This window comes from Salvelinus sp. IW2-2015, unplaced genomic scaffold (assembly GCF_002910315.2).
Source record: "Salvelinus sp. IW2-2015 unplaced genomic scaffold, ASM291031v2 Un_scaffold16303, whole genome shotgun sequence".
NCBI lineage: Eukaryota > Metazoa > Chordata > Actinopteri > Salmoniformes > Salmonidae > Salvelinus > Salvelinus sp. IW2-2015.
The window spans coordinates 1-16,110 of record NW_019957529.1 but is presented as its reverse complement, the minus strand read 5'-3'; the positions used below and the strand labels follow the sequence as shown (position 1 = coordinate 16,110).

The 16,110-nt window shown below is 42.0% G+C and overlaps 1 pseudogene; it reads right to left on the bottom strand.

Moving 5' to 3' along the window:
- Positions 1–1,932: 1,932 nt before the first annotated feature.
- LOC112080383 (delta-type opioid receptor-like) lies at positions 1,933–15,769 on the bottom strand (annotated as a pseudogene).
- Between the last annotated feature and the right edge of the window lie 341 nt (positions 15,770–16,110).

Below are 16,110 nucleotides of genomic sequence, written 5' to 3'. Positions count from 1 at the left end.
ATTTCTGTTTTAAAAACACTTTTTTGGTTACAACAGTTGAAGTCGGAAGTTTAAATACACTTAGGTTGAAGTCATTAAAACTCGTTTTTCAACCACTCCACAAATTTCTTGTGAACAAACTATAGTTTTGGCAAGTCAGTTAGGACATCTACTTTTTGCATGACACAAGTAATTTTCAACAGTTGTTTACAGACAGATTATTTCACTTATAATTCACTGTATCACAATTCCAGTGGGTTAGAAGTTTACATACACTATGTTGACTGTGACTTTAAACCAGCTTGGACAATTACAGAAAAGGATGTCATGGCTTTAGAAGCTTCTGATAGGCTAATTGACATCATTTGAGTCAATTGGAGGTATTCCTGTGGATGTGTTATTAAGTCCTACCTTCAAACTCAGTGCCTCTTTGCTTGACATCATGGGAAAATCAAAAGAAATCAGCAAAGACCTCAGAAAAAATTGTAGACCTCCACAAGTCTGGTTCATATTGGGCGCAATTTTCAAATGCCTGAAGGTACCACGTTCATCTGTACAAACAATAGTACGCAAGTATAAGCACGATGGGACCACACAGCCGTCATACCGCTCTGGAAGGAGACGTGTTCTGTCTGCTACAGAGAATTGTACATCGGTGCGAAAAGTGCATCAATCCAGACAGCAAGGACTTGTGAAGATGCTGGAGGAAACAGGTACAAAAGTATCTATATCCACAGTTAAACGAGTCCTATATCGACATAACCTGAAAGCCGCTCAGCAAGGAAGAAGCCACTGCTCAAAAACGCTATTAAAAAGCCAGACTACGGTTTGCAACTGCACATGGGGACAAAGATCGTACTTTTTGGAGAAATGTCCTCTGGGCTGATTAAACAAAAATAAAACTGTTTGGCCTAATACCATCGTTATGTTTGGAGGAAAAGGGGGAGGTTGTAAGCCAAAAGAACCCATCCCAACCATGAAGCACGGGGTGCAGATCATGTTGTGGGTGGCTTTGCTGCAGGAGGGACTGGTCACTTCACAAAATAGATGGCATCTTGAGGAGGAAAATTATGTGGATATGTTGAAGCAACATCTCAAGGCATCAGTCAGGAAGTTAAAGCTTGGTCGCAAATGGGTCTTCCAAATGGACAATGACCCCAAGCATACTTCCAAAGTTGTGGCAAAATGACTTAAGGACAACAAAGTCAAGGTATTGGAGTGGCCATCACAAAGCCCTGACCTCAATCCTATAGAAAATGTGTGGGCAGAACTGAAAAAGCGTGTGCGAGAAGGAGGCCTACAAACCTGACCAGTTACACCAGCTCTGTCAGGAGGAAGGGCCAAATTCACCCAATTTATTGTGGGGAGCTTGTGGGAGGCTACCGAAACGTTTGACCCAAGTTAAACAATTTAAAGGCAATGCTACCAAATACTAATTGAGTGTATGTAAACTTCTGACCCACTGGGAATGTGATGAAAGAAATAAAAGTATTTTAAAAACTTTTTTTCACTTTTTGGAACTTGCTAGGGGGAGAAAGCAACACCTTTTGTAAGAACAACGTAACGACGGCATAGGCCAGCTAAGTAGAAGCCTTGCGGCATGTGGCTAGGAAATAGTAGCTCATGTAAACAGKGTAATAAGCTAGCTAGTTAGAAGCCTTGTGGCTAACAGCTAGCAATAATGAGCACAGTAGTACGCTATAGCCAAGGCTAGTGGGGTGTTAGCTAGCAGCTACCTCTTGGTGAAGGTGTGGCYTGGCTAGCTCAGTGCTGGCTGAAGGAAACCAAGTGGGGGCACTAGACYAGAGAAMGGAGCTAGCAATGCTACCGTGTTGCAGGTAGGATCTGCTATTGAGGTTAGCTTGGCTCTCAGCGAGATAGCCAAGTTAYCCTTGCAGCGTTGGRTAACCAAGTTTCAATAGCTWGCCATGAAGCTAMCTACCAACAGAGACTGAGAAGTAGAAAACACATTTCTGCACAAAACAAAAACCTTCCGGTCAGTACTCAACCTCTTGACAGAGTCTGAAGACCMACGCTCAGCAGCGATATCCTTCACAGTTCACTTGAGCCATTAAGCAGGAAAACAGAGATCCTGTTTATCTGAGGTGAGCTAGAGAGTAAAACTCTTCGTGTGGAAGAGAGTCAAGAATAACCAGAGGGCGGGAGAGTGGCTCCTTTAAAGGAGGCGAGGTGCTCACCTCATTCACCGCTCTATGGCTCTGTCTCCAACAACCGCTTTCGATAGGTTCTTCCGAGAGTAGGTGATCCTAGCGAAWCTCCATTGTGAGATAGGAACAAATAACTGCAAGAGAAACAATGGAACACCAGTCATCTAGTRYGAGCTATTTACAGAGGAACAGTAGCACTGCTGTGCTCACATTCCTGATATCGCCTGGGTTAGGCCCAGATCATTAGAGTCTTCCTTTCCAACTTGAGAAATGAAAGACACTTCCATGGTTAGTCATGCCGGCTTTCTAGTGCCGTGTGGGTTCTCCAGTGGAACTGGGGCCTCCGGGGACCTTACGGTGTTGTTTTTACCCGACCCCTTGTCCCCCTTCTTCAGCTTTGTCGAGACGCAGAAGTCCCTGAAGCACCTCTTGAAGTTCTCATCCAGYAATGCGTAGAGGACGGGGTTGAGGCTGCTGTTGGTGTAGCCCAGCGCGACGCAGAAGAAGTAGGCGGCCATGACGGCGGTGGTCTCTGGAACGCTCACCAGCGCCTTGACCAGGATGAAGATGTGGATGGGCGTCCAGCACACTACGAATACCACCACCACCACCATGACCAGGCGGGTGATGCGTCGCAGGTTGCGGTCCTTCTCCCGGGAGCCCGASAGGAGACGCACGCTCTTGAGTCGTAGCACCATCAGGGAGTAGCACACGGTGATGATGAGCACGGGCACCACGAAGGCAAACACAAACACACAGATCTTCATCACGGTGTCCCAGTACACGTATGGCTCCGGGAATTGTAAGGCACACTCCGTGGTGCCTAGAGGGAGAGAGAAGGGAGAAGAGAAAGAGAGAGGAGAGGAGAGAGGAGGTCGAGAAAGAGAGAGAACCGATGAAATGCACCTAGGCTCATACAAAGTGTTCTGAGAACACATACATTTCCCTTTGTGTCTGGTTCATCTCTCACTCTGCGGTGCTGTTATGGAATGCCTAATGTAAACTCAAAAGGGAACTTCCTCTTTTTCCCACTTATTCACAGCTTCATCTGTATTTAGAAACAATAATATATGGTTTAAAGATAATGGCAAGCTCATGGCTTAGATTGATCATTCTTCCCCTCTAAAAAATAGGACCGAAATGTTSTGAGATTAGATGGGCACTTCTGCACATTGATTCACTCAAACAGAGGCATAAAATGAACCAGRTCAAACTGTGCATCAAATTTTCATTACGTTCTCTTCGGAAATGTGTGCGTGTGTGGATCCATGCGCATGCATTCTTTTGTGTGCGTGCTTCATGACTGTGTGTGTGTCTGCATGCGTTCTCACCATTGTTGGTCTGGGTGCCCCCCAGTAGCAGTGCTGGTATCCCGGCTGCCGACGACAGCATCCAGATACACACGTTGATCATCTTGGCATTGATGGGTGTCCGGAAATCCAGGGCTTTGACCGGGTGGCACACYGCCACATAGCGGTCCACACTCATCATGGTCAGGGTGAAGATGCTGGTGAACATGTTGTAGTAGTCGATGGATATYAACACCTTACACACCACCTCGCCAAACGGCCACGAGTTCAACAGGTAGTCGGTGCTCTGGAAAGGCATTGTCGTGGTGACCAGGGCGTCGGCCAYAGCCAYGTTGAATATYTAAATGTTGGTGGCCGTCTTCATCTTTGTATACCTGTTTCAAAGACAGCATAGAGTAAAGAATGTAGGGTGGAATGTGTAAGGTCCATACCTGAGTTTAAATACTATTTGAAATCATCTTAAATACTCTATCTGGGCTTGATTGAGCTTGCCTGCATAGCACAGTGGAAAGAATAGAATAGTGACGAGTGCTAACCTCGTCCATCAAGCACACTAGAGAAGTCTTTTTCAAATCTCTCCTCAGGGACCCCCAGACATTTGACTCATGGGTAACTGGAAGTCAACATGGCTGCCGGAACATGCGTGTGTCAACATATACAGGCGTATCAACACAAGTGGGTGTATGGAAAGCGAACAGCTAAATGGGCAGAATTTAGAGACCGTTTTGCGGAACTGCAACTGTCCTGACAAACCATCAGTATCACCACACAGGAACTGACCAATGAAAACACATTAAGAAACTAAAAACAAGGCCGCTCAATCAAAAGAGTCTAACCAATCAAAGAGCGCTGATGTTACACCCATCGCCGATGATCCACCCACTTATTTCGCCACGCCCACTTTATTCACACCCCTTGAATTTGATTGTTTACAGCCTGTATTTCATTTGTATTAAATTGAGATTTTGTGCCAGTGGCCTACACACAATTCCCCATAATGTCAAAGTGGAGTTATGTTTTTAGATTTTTTTTACAAATGAAGTCAGTCAGTAGGTACTCAAACCCTTTGTTATGGCAATCCTAAATAAGTTCAGTAGTAAAAAAAAATTGCATGTCAAATAATAAGTTGCATGGACTCACTCTTTGTGCAATAATAGTTTAACATGATTTTTGAATGACTACCTCATCTCTGTGCCCCACACATACAATTATCTGTAAGGTCCCTTAGTCGAGCAGTGAATTTCAAACACAGTTTCAACCACAAAGACAGGGGAGGTTTTCCAATGCCTCGCAAAGAAGGGCACCTATTGGTAGATGGGTAATACAAAAACAGACATTGAATATCCCTTTGAGCACGGTGAAGTTATTAATTACACTTTGGATGGTGTATCAATAACCCCAGTCACTGCAAAAATACACGCGTCCTTCCTAACTCAGTTGCCYGAGAGGAAGGAAACTGCTCAAGGATTGCACCATGAAGCCAATGTTGACTTTAAAGTAGTTACTGAGTTGAATGGCTGTAATAGGAGAAAACTGAGGATGGATCAACAACATTGTAGTTAGTCCACAATACTAACCTAATTGACAGTGAAAGAAGGAAGCCTGTACAGAATATAAATATTCCATCCTGTTTGCAACAAGGCACTAAAGTAATACTGCAAAGAATGTGGCAAAGCAATTCACTTTTTGTCCTGAATACAAAGTGTTATGTTCTGGGCAAATCCAATACAACACATTACTGAGTACCACTCTCCATATTTMCAAGCATAGTGGWGGCTGTATCATGTTATGGCTATGAATGTAATCGTTAAGGACTGGGGAGTTTTTCAGGATAAAAAAGAAACGAAATGGAGCTAAGCAGAGGCAAATTAATAGAAGAAAAGCTGGTTAAGTCTGCTTTTCACCAGACACTGGGAGATGAATTCACCTTTCAGCAGAACAATAACCTAAAACACAAGGCCAAATATACACCGGAGTTGCTTACCAAGACGACATTGAATGTTCGAGAGTGGCCTTGTTACAGTTTTGACTTAAATCGGCTTGAAAATCAATGGCAAGATTTGAAAATGGCTGTCTAGCAATGACCAACAACCAACTTGACAGAACTTGAAGAATTAATAAAATGATGTGCAAATATTGTACAATCCAGGTGTGCAACGCTCTTAGACTTACCCTGAAAGACTCCGCTGCAATCGCTGCCAAAAGTGATTCTAAAATGCTTTGACTCAGTGGTGTGAATACTTATGTAAATGAGATACTGTATTTCTGTATTTCATTTTCAATAAATTAGCAAACATTTCTGAAAACATGTTTTCACTTTGTCATTATGGAGAARTGTGTGTAGATAAAACATATCTTTCAACCATTTTGAACTCAGGCTGTCACACAACAAAATGTGGAATAAGTCAAGGTGTATGAATACTTTCTGAAGGCCCTGTACATAGAATGGCTGGGGGTCCCCGTGGAGAGGTTTGAAGAAGGCTAGACTAGAGCAAATGCCWATAGTATTTGAAAGATTTCAAATAGTTTTTGAACCCAGGCGATTATTGTTATTGACAGCTGATGAAAAAACTAAATGAAATGAAACACAATGGAAAACTTTTCCATCTGTGAAACCTTTTACTAAATCAGGGTCACACAGAGGATTTCTTAGTAGTCTTAAACAGATCTACATTGAAACAAAAGTGTACACCTCACACACAAGGTTATGGTCTTAAAAAGAGAATTCACATGTACCATGTCAGATATAGAGTTGAAATGTKTTACATTTTGAGTTTTCATCCCAATATTAGACATTATATACATCACAAAAGACTGAAATATAACCAAACCGTTTGACAGAGAAATACTGGATTTTCAGCATTTAAAAAAMAAATCATGTTAATTAATTATGAAAAATATTAATAACGTTCCATCCATGAGGCCACTAGAGGGCGATTTTGTCATTCGACTGCAGGAAAAGGGTCTATCTTGCCATCATCTGTGCTGGTGATTTTAATTTCTATTGATAATCCCAACAACACGAGGCAGACTAAAAATAATACAAAATMATCATACAAGGTCTTTTGATATCTCTGAAAAACTATATCTGTAACTAGGGGAGAAAATGACACTTGSCAGGGCTAGCTTAGCAGCCGTCATACMTMTWWYMGYRYRCKRWWAKAKGTAAGTGATCTACTTTAAACGGTTTATACTTTAAAGTGGCAATCTGGGATTGGTAAATACATGTTTTGACTTTTAAATACATTATACACTGAGTGTACCAACATGCTCTTTCCATGACATAGACTGACCAAGTGAATCCAGGTGAAAYCAATGATCCCTTATTGATGTCACCTATTTAATCCACTTCAAAAAGTYTAGATGAAGGGAGGAGACAATAATGATGTTTCAGCCTTAAGACAGTTGAGACGTGGATTGTGTATGTGTGTGTTAGAATATTTTATCAAGGGTTAAGATAAATGATTAAATTATTCTATCCAGAAACTTAACCATTGGGATTATTTGTTAGGGAGGGGTTAGAAAGGAATGTCTGTGTGTGTGCTTAAAGAAAACTCTGTGGATCATTAAGCTATGTTTGAACCACCCAACTATAACTCTGTGAAGATAAGAGGAGACAGGGAGAGCCCCCCTCCAGGTTTTCCGTCTGGAACTGTCAGCTAAGGGGTAATAAACTGGTAAAAGGCTTCAGGAGATAATCCAGATTAGTGTGTATGTATGTGCGTTAGTAAAAGAAGGGATYAAAAGAAKGTTTTTTGTATATGCACGTCAGAGTACTCTCGAGAATAAACACTATTGATTACATTTGGACACGGGTCTATGTCTATTTTATGCAAATAAGGATCTTACAAATTCTTATAAACGGACAGAGTGTTTGTTTTGTATAATTAAATTGGTTAATGAACATATAGGAAACAAATTCCTTCATCAGTGTGCCATTCAGAGGGTGAATGGGCAAGACAAATCATTTAAGTGCCTTTAAATTGGGTATGGTAGTAGGTGCCAGGCGCACTGGTTTGAGTGTGTCAAGAACTGCAACYCTGCTGGGTTTTTCACGTATCAAGAATGGTCCACCACCCAAAGGACATCCAGCCAACTTCACACAACTGTGGGAAGCATTGGAGTCAACATGGGCCAGCATCCCTGTGGAACTCTTTAGACACCTTGTAGAGTCCATTGAGGCTGTTCTTAGGGCAAAAGGGGGTGCAACTCAATATTAGGAAGGTGTTTTATACACTCGGTGAATATAGCCATTGATTCTTGAAGAAAATAGGATAACTTATAAATGTCTCAAAAGTTTAATTCAACTGTCAGTAGCTGTCTCAACTTCAAAACAAAAATGCTGATCTCATGGATGGTCAGTCCTTGCATCCATCACTCTGTCTCATATGAGTGTGGTTACATTTCTCGAGTCTCATTCCTCAGCTGTTTACCTCAAAAAGGGGTGGGGTGGCCCTTGTTGTTTGAATCCCAGATTGCCCCTTTAAAGAACTTAATCTTTAAGATCTGACAAGGCTATAYCCATATATACAGTGCATTCGGAAGYTATTCAGACCCCTTGACTTTTTCKATTTTTTTTACGTTACAGCCTTATTCTAAAATGGATTGAATAGATTTCCCCCCCTGTTCAATCTACACACAATACCCCACAATGACAAAGCAAAAACAAGTTTTAGAAATGTTTGCAAATGTATATAAAAAAAAKCCTGATATGATATTTACATAAGTATTCAGACTCTTTACTCTGTACTTTGTTGAAGCACCTTTGGCAGCAATTACAGCCAAGTCTTCTTGGGTATGACGCTACAAGCTTGGCACACCTGTATTTGGGGAGTTTCTCCCATTCTTCTCTAAAAATCCTCTCAAGCTCTGTCAGGTTGGATGGGGAGCGTTGCTGCACAGCTATTTTCAGGTCTCTTCAGAGATGTTTGATTGTGTTCAAGTCCGAGCTCTGGCTGGGCCACTCAAGGACATTCAAAGACTTGTCCCGAAGCCACTCCTCCGTTGTCTTGGCTGTGTGCTTAGGGTCGTTGTCCTGTTGGAGAGTAAACCTTCACATTAGTATGAGGTCCTGAGTGTCCTGGAACAGGTTTTGAATTTCTTTAATATATTTTATTTTTGCATTTTCCAATTAACAACATTCAAAACAAAAGTGAAATGATAATAGACAACAATATTTCAAAGTGACAGTAACAGGCGAGGATAAAAAATAAATAATTATAATTATACGTATATACAAATATACAATAAATAAGTCATAAAAAGTCAAATAAAAAATTATAATAATGAGACATTGGATCATACGGTCACCTGCCGTAGGCTACATATTATACATTACGTGTGAAACATTATGTGAGGATTATATAGAGATTCAATCAATGTGATGTGGGGGGAGATTCTCCATATAGTCAATAAAAGGTTGCCAAATTCTGTAAAATGTCTCTAACTTATTCCTCAAGCAGTAACTGATTTTCTCCAGTGGAATACAACGATTAACTTCCGATAGCCACATTGCAACTGGCAGGGGGGAATCCGATTTCCATTTCAAGGCAATACATTTCTTGGCAATCGCTAGCAATATTTCTGTTAGCTTTATAGTATGGCTTTGCCTAAGATTGGTGTTAGTAAAGTTGCCCAGTAGACAGACCTCCGGGTCTAAAGGGAATGCAACCCCATGAATTGAGGATATGGTATCGCATACCCCCTGCCAGAAACCGTGTAGTTTTGAACACTGCCAAGTGGAATGGAGGAATGGTCCTTCATCTGAGCCACATCTAAAACATAYGGAGGAGATATCAGGGTTGAACTTGTGCAGTCTAGATGGGGTGATATAGYGCTGATGGGGGAAATTAAACTGGATCAGTCTGTATCTGGAGTTCAATGTGGAAGTAACACCATCCCTGCATAGGTCACTCCATAGACCCTCATCAAGATCAATACCCAGATCATTTCCCCATCTAAGTCGGGGTTTATCTAGCTCAGGCAGTGTTAGTCCTGACATAAGAGCATCGTAAACATGGGAAATGGTCTTGAACAGTGGTTGGTCTGCGTGGCAGAGTTGTTCAATAGGTGACATCTTATGTAGGTTCCATTGTCCCTTGAGAGTCACCCTAATAAAGTTTTGTAGTTGTAGGTAGCTAAAGAAGTCCCTGTTAGGCAAGTGGTATTTCTGTTTCAGCTGATCAAAAGACATAAGAACTCCCTCCTCATAACAATGTTCTAGAAGAGTGATCCCCTTATCAGACCATGGTCTAAAGTTACTATTCTGGAACAACATAGGAATCAATCTATTGATCCATAAAGGGGTTTTAGGGGAAAGGAATCCCTCTCGTCTGAACAGCTCATGCAGTTTGCACCATGCCAGGACAGAATGTATGATTAAAGGGCTGTCTGTGATGGTTTTTATAGATTTTCTGTCCCATTTGTAAAACAATTCTGCCCCAGTGTCATCACTTACCTCAAACTTTTCAATGTTCAACCATGAGGGAGAGGGACCATTGTCAAACCTCTGAGCCAGAAACCTAGACTGTGCAGCCCAGTAGTACATTCTGAAATTGGGGAGGTTTGACAATGCTTGAGAGAAAGACTCTGGAAAGCAGTTGTCTTCCCCTGCTTTTTTAAGTACCTCCATAAGGTAGGGGACCAACAGCTCCCTAAATTCTTTATAGAACTCTGGAGGGAAGCCATCCTCCCCAGGAGATTTATTAGAAGGTAAGGATTTAATGGCCTCCAACAATTCAGGAACTGAGAAGTGTTCACTCAGGCGCTCGCTGTCTTCCCCTGACAGGCATGGGAGGTTGAGAGAGGAGAGAAAGGAGTCGATCTCTGATAGATCATCACTTGATTGGGAAGTGTAGAGCTCTTTGTAGTATTTCTTAAAAGTATCATTAATTTCAGTAGGGTCGAATGATATCTCATTAGTAAGAGTTTCTATAGCATTAATTGTCCTCTTACTTTCCTCTGCTTTCAGTTGCCATGCCAATACTTTGTGTGCTTTCTCTCCAAGCTCGTAGTAACACTGTTTTGATTTAGTGAGGGCCCTCTCAGCTTGATATGTGTTCAGAGTATTATATTTCCATTTTTTATTTATCAAAAGCCTGTATAGATCTTTAGTCGGGCCTCTTTGGTAGGTTTTCTCTAGCTCAGAGATTTCAGATTCAAGGACATTTAGTTCCGCACCGTGTTTTCTCTTCAACCCTTTAGTATAGGAAATGATCTGTCCCCTCAGAAAGGCTTTCAATGTGTCCCAAAGAATGAAACTGTCAGGAGCGGAGGGTTTGTTTGTCAAAGTAAAAATATTGATCTGCTCCTTGATGAATGCACAAAATTCAGGTTGCTTCAGGAGTGTATAATTTAGTCTCCATCTATATGCTCCATTTACCTTGGTAGGAATGGAGATAGATAATACCAGAMGAGAATGGTCACTAAGCAATCTGGGGAGATACTCGATATCTAACACTCTATGAAACAGTTGGGTCGATAGTAAAAAGTTATCTATGCGTGTGTGTGTGTGTGTGTGTGTTGTGTGGGTGTGAAAAAAAAGAGTAGTCCCTATCCTGTGGGTGCAATTGTCTCCAGATGTCTAGCAAATGGAGATCTTTCATGAATGACATGGTGAGCTTGCCGGCTTTGGTAAGAAGTGAGGGTTTATCAGAGGACCTATCAAGAACTGTATCAAAACAAAAATGTAAATCTCCTCCAGCCAGTAGCCATCCTGGTGGTGCAGCCTGAAGGAAGACATATGGTCATCAAAATTGGGAGCATAAATATTCAATCGGGCCCAAGACTCCGAAAACATATGCCCCTGCACCAAAACAAACCTGCCCGAGGGATCAGAGATGGTGTTATTGACGCAGAAGTGTCTACTTGTCAAAATTGCAGTTCCTCTTGCTTTGGAGTTAAAAGAGGACGCAAAAACTTGTCCTACCCATTCCCTCTTCAATGTCTTGTGTTCACTGGCTGTAAGATGTGTTTCTTGTCAAAACACAATGTCAGCCTTTAATTTCTTAAGGTATGTATAGACTATTTTCCTCTTAATCGTGCTGTTAAGACCTTTTACGTTGGATGTGACATATTTTTGTAGATTAAGCATAGGTTGGGTTTCAAATATATAAACGAATGGAAATCTCTCATATGTAAATAGTCAGGTAATGTTTCAACTTTTAGTTTGAAAACTGAAGTGACCTGTGTGTCTCTTTAGGAAGGAAACAACAATAAACATAGGAAACCAGAAACCCCACCCACCCCGATTGTCAGACTAAAACCACAATCCCAACAATCAAACACGAATACACTTGTAGAGATACGTTGCTGCTCGCTATCCATCTTGCTCTTACTAGCTAAACCTTGGCGTAAACTAAAACCTGCAAGCTCTCTAAGTTGAAAACAAACGTTGTGAKTAGACATTTATGGCTGAATATTTACTGCCCACYGTAAGGGCTGCTTGAGTCTCTTTTCAGGAGAGGAGAAACATAAATGGGGGGGAAAGCAGTGGGCCTAAGCKCACTAATTTGCTTCGCCCAGTGGATATTGACTAAACCAAAATATACTCTCCTGTAAATGTAATAGGACTCACCCCGGGGGAAAAATGGTTAGTTGAAAATGTACAAATCAATTATAGCGACCGGATAGCGGGGTAAACGGATTCAAATTCCAAGAAGATATCAGCAGTCCAGTCCCAGGACAGCACAGAAAAGAAAAAAACTAACAAACGGTATCTTATCCCCCAGAGAGACCATCCTGATTCAGAAGCGGTTCAGTTCTTTGAGAAAAGTGAGCACTTCTCCTGGTGTGTTGAAGAGATGGCTTCGGCCTTTGTACMGAACTTTCATCCACGCAGGGTGGATGAGGTAGCCGGTGATGTTCTTCTCCTTCAGTGCTTTGGRGGCAGGTCTGAACTGCTTGCGACGTCTGGCGAGATCCGCGCTCATATCCGGGAAAAGGCTGAGCCTCTTGCCATCGATGGTGATGTCCCCTTTGGCTCTTGCGAGTTGCAGTATCTTCTCTCTGTCCTGGAAACGGAGGAACCTGATCAGGATGGCTCGTGGAGGAACATCTGGCCGGGGTTTCGGTGCTGATGTTCTGTGGGCGTGTTCGATTTCCAATGGCTTGGTGAAGTTGATTATGTCTAGGACATCCGGGATCCATTGAGTGAAGCAACGGACCGGGTCACGGCCCTCGCTGTCCTCTTTCAATCCCACCACACGGATATTGCTACGTCTGCTCTGGTTCTCCATCTGGTCTACCTTGTTTTTAAGGTAGGCATTGTCCATCTGCAATTGTCTCAGAACCTGGTCATGTCGAGTGATGGTATCTTCAACTGTGCTAATGCGCAACTCAGCCTCAGTCGTTCTCAAAAGGAGACCATTCATGGAGGATTTCAGGTTGTCAATGGAAGAATGGAGTTCAGACGATTTCTTGTCAATTTTCAGAGAAAGACCTTTGTTACCATTCTGAATTTCCCAGAGGAGAGTAGCAAGCATGCCGGCAGGCTCGCAAGAGTCTGGAACTGTCGTCTGAGTTATGAGGGATAATACTAATCTTGCGAGCTGTAGCMTTATCTTGGGAATCAACAACGTTTAGGTCGTCCTTCTTGCCTCTCGGCCGGAGGTCCATGGCTCTTTGGGAAGGTAAGTTCTTGACAATTTCTCAACCGATGTTAGAATATTGTTTCAACGTTGTTATTTAGGTAATAATGGAATAACTTTGAAGAGCTCGGTTTGTCAACGTCTGCTCAGCTCCGAGGCATCACGTGCTCCCTGTAGCAGGTTTTAATCAAGGATCTCTTCGTACTTTGTTCCGTTCATCTTTTCCTCTAACCCTGACTAGTCTCCCAGTCCCTGAAAAACATCACCACAGCATGATGCTGCCACCACCATACTTCACTGTAGGGATGGTGCAAGGTTTTCTCCAGATGTGATGCTTGGCATTCAGGCCAAAGAGTTCAATCTTGGTTTCATCAGACCAGAGAATCTTGTTTCTCATGATCTGAGAGTCCTTTAGGTGCCTTTTGGCAAACTCCAAGSGGGCTGTCATGTGCCTTTTACTGAGGAATGGCTTCCGTCTGGCCACTCTACCATAAAGGCCTGATTGGTGGAGTGCTGCAGAGATGGTTGTCCTTCTGGAAGGTTCTCCCATCTCCACAGAGGAGCTCTGGAGCTCTGTCAGAGTGACCATCGGGTTCTTGGTCACCTCCCTGACCAAGGCCCTTCTCCCCCGGTTGTTCAGTTTGGCTGGGGTCCAGCTGTAGGAAGAGTCTTGGTGGTTCCAAACTTCTTCCATTTAAGAATGATGGAGGCCACTGTGTTCTTGGGGACCTTCAATGCTGCAGACATTTTTTGGTACCCTTCCCCAGATCTGTGCCTCGACACAATCCCGTCTCGGAGCTCTTCGGACAATTCCTTCGACCTCATGGCTTCGGTTTTGCTCTGACATGCACTGTCAACTGTGGGACCCTGTATAGACAGGCGTGTGCCTTTCCAAATCATGTCCAATGAATTGAATTTAACACAGGTGGACTCCAATCAAGTTGTAGAAACATCTGAAGGATGATCAATGGAAACAGGATGCACCTGAGCTCAATTTCGTCTCATAGAAAAGGGTCTGAATACTTATTTAAATAAGGTTTCTCTGTTTTTTATTTTTAAAGAATTTGCAAACATTTCTAAAAACCTGTTTTCGCTTTGTCATTATGGGGTATTTTGTGTACATTGATGAGGAAATGTATTTAATCCATTTTAGAATAAGGCTGTAACGTACAATTATGTAATAAGGGAAGGGGTCTGAATACTTTCCGAATGCATTGTACATACAGTATAGGGGTATAGACTATTGGTCAGTTACCATACACATGATCCACTGGAAGTTAGTTGAGTCTGTTGCTTTTTTGGATCAATACCGTGGACATGCTCCCATTTCACACGGTCATTATTCCTATCATCGATAGATTCTACACTTACCATTGCCGTTTTGAAAATATAACGCGGTAGGGATAATAAGGAAGGGAGTGGTTTGTGACAAACAAGAGTAGCCACTCACCGATATGTCAGCTCCAACACAGGCAAAACATCTGCTATGCGGATGTCGGCCAATGCTGATTATCAATGGTTAACGCTCGATCTGATTGAATCTAGGCCTGCACGACAATAAATCACAGCTCTGATAGCACATTGTCTTCTATTGAGAAGGGGGGGGGGAATCAGTCAATCAGATAAAAAGTATATAAATTGTAAACTGAGCTGGCTACATAAAACAGAGAGCTGAGAGAATATCGCTATTTACTAATTAATGGAATTAACTTGGGGAGGTGACGGAAAGGCCCTGTGGATGACAGCCCAATGAGCATGTTCTGACGCAGACGACCATGGACGTCTAAAATACGGAATTTTGCTCACCGGAAGATAATGTGCAATCAATCTGATTTGAGGTAATTGTCTCTAGTCATGAGTGCTTTGTGAGGCGTTGGTGCACTGCGTATGACACCAGCACTATTTGATCTGTTTTACACACCATAATTAAAACCCAACGAGGTGCAAGCAACCCTGTCAACATGATAGAGCGCCACTGGTTTTAAATGCAATTAATACGCTTTCTCTCTGCCCAAAGGACACGATTTCTCATAGTCTTGACACATTTAATTGACACATTTAAAATACTTTTGAACATTGCCCCAACAGATGTCGCATTCCAATTGTAAAATGCCCTATAGTAAACAAGGATTTTCCCTCCAATAGAACTGTACAGTATGTTATGATTGAAACAGAAATAATCAACCCTAACAAATCATATAGTGATTGTACATGTACTATTAGGTTTAAACATGCACCTGCCACTGGGTGGCTCACATGTGTTGCAAATGTTACAAAACTTTTTAGTTTCATTTTGTGTGCGAAAATGTGGTAAGGTGTATGCATGGGCATCTTACTGAAATGTTGTATTTTTAGCATACTTGGTGTAACCGTTAATTTGCCTAAACTCTTTAGCAATAGCCTATATATTGGCACTTGATATCAATGCAAAATTGAGATGAGTGTGCAAATCAATTATAATAAACCTTACCTGATGATAACATACATGACGAGGCAGTTGCCCACCAAGCCCACCACAAACACCACGGAGTACACAGCTGTGATAATGGGGATTATTGGGGACATTGACTCCTCTTCCCCGTCAGAGTCCAAAGTCAGATTGTGACCTGCTGCAAATCCAGACTGCGAAGTAGAATTCATATAACAGTCTTCGACGAGCGCCAAGAGGCACTTGTCGTCTTTGAAAATGTCAACCGGGGTGCCTTCCATTTTTTGGTTATGTTTGACCACCTAACGAAAAGGAGAAAAGGGCATATGCCTTTGACTGGCTGTTGGCTATGCGTGAAGTAAGCCCGTAAGAAGAACAAATAACAGTGAGAAAGTTGAAGATATGCGTCAAATGATTATATTTTGTAAATTAAACCAACTTTTTAATTATATGTCGTTCAAATTCATATATATATATACATACATACATACACATATATATATATATATATATATATATATATACATATATATATACAGGTCAAATCAATCCTGTTTTTAATGTGATATTAACAATTAATGCGTAATGCATAATGCGTAATTTCACCCATCCGGGCCCTCGGTAACTTACCCTCTGGA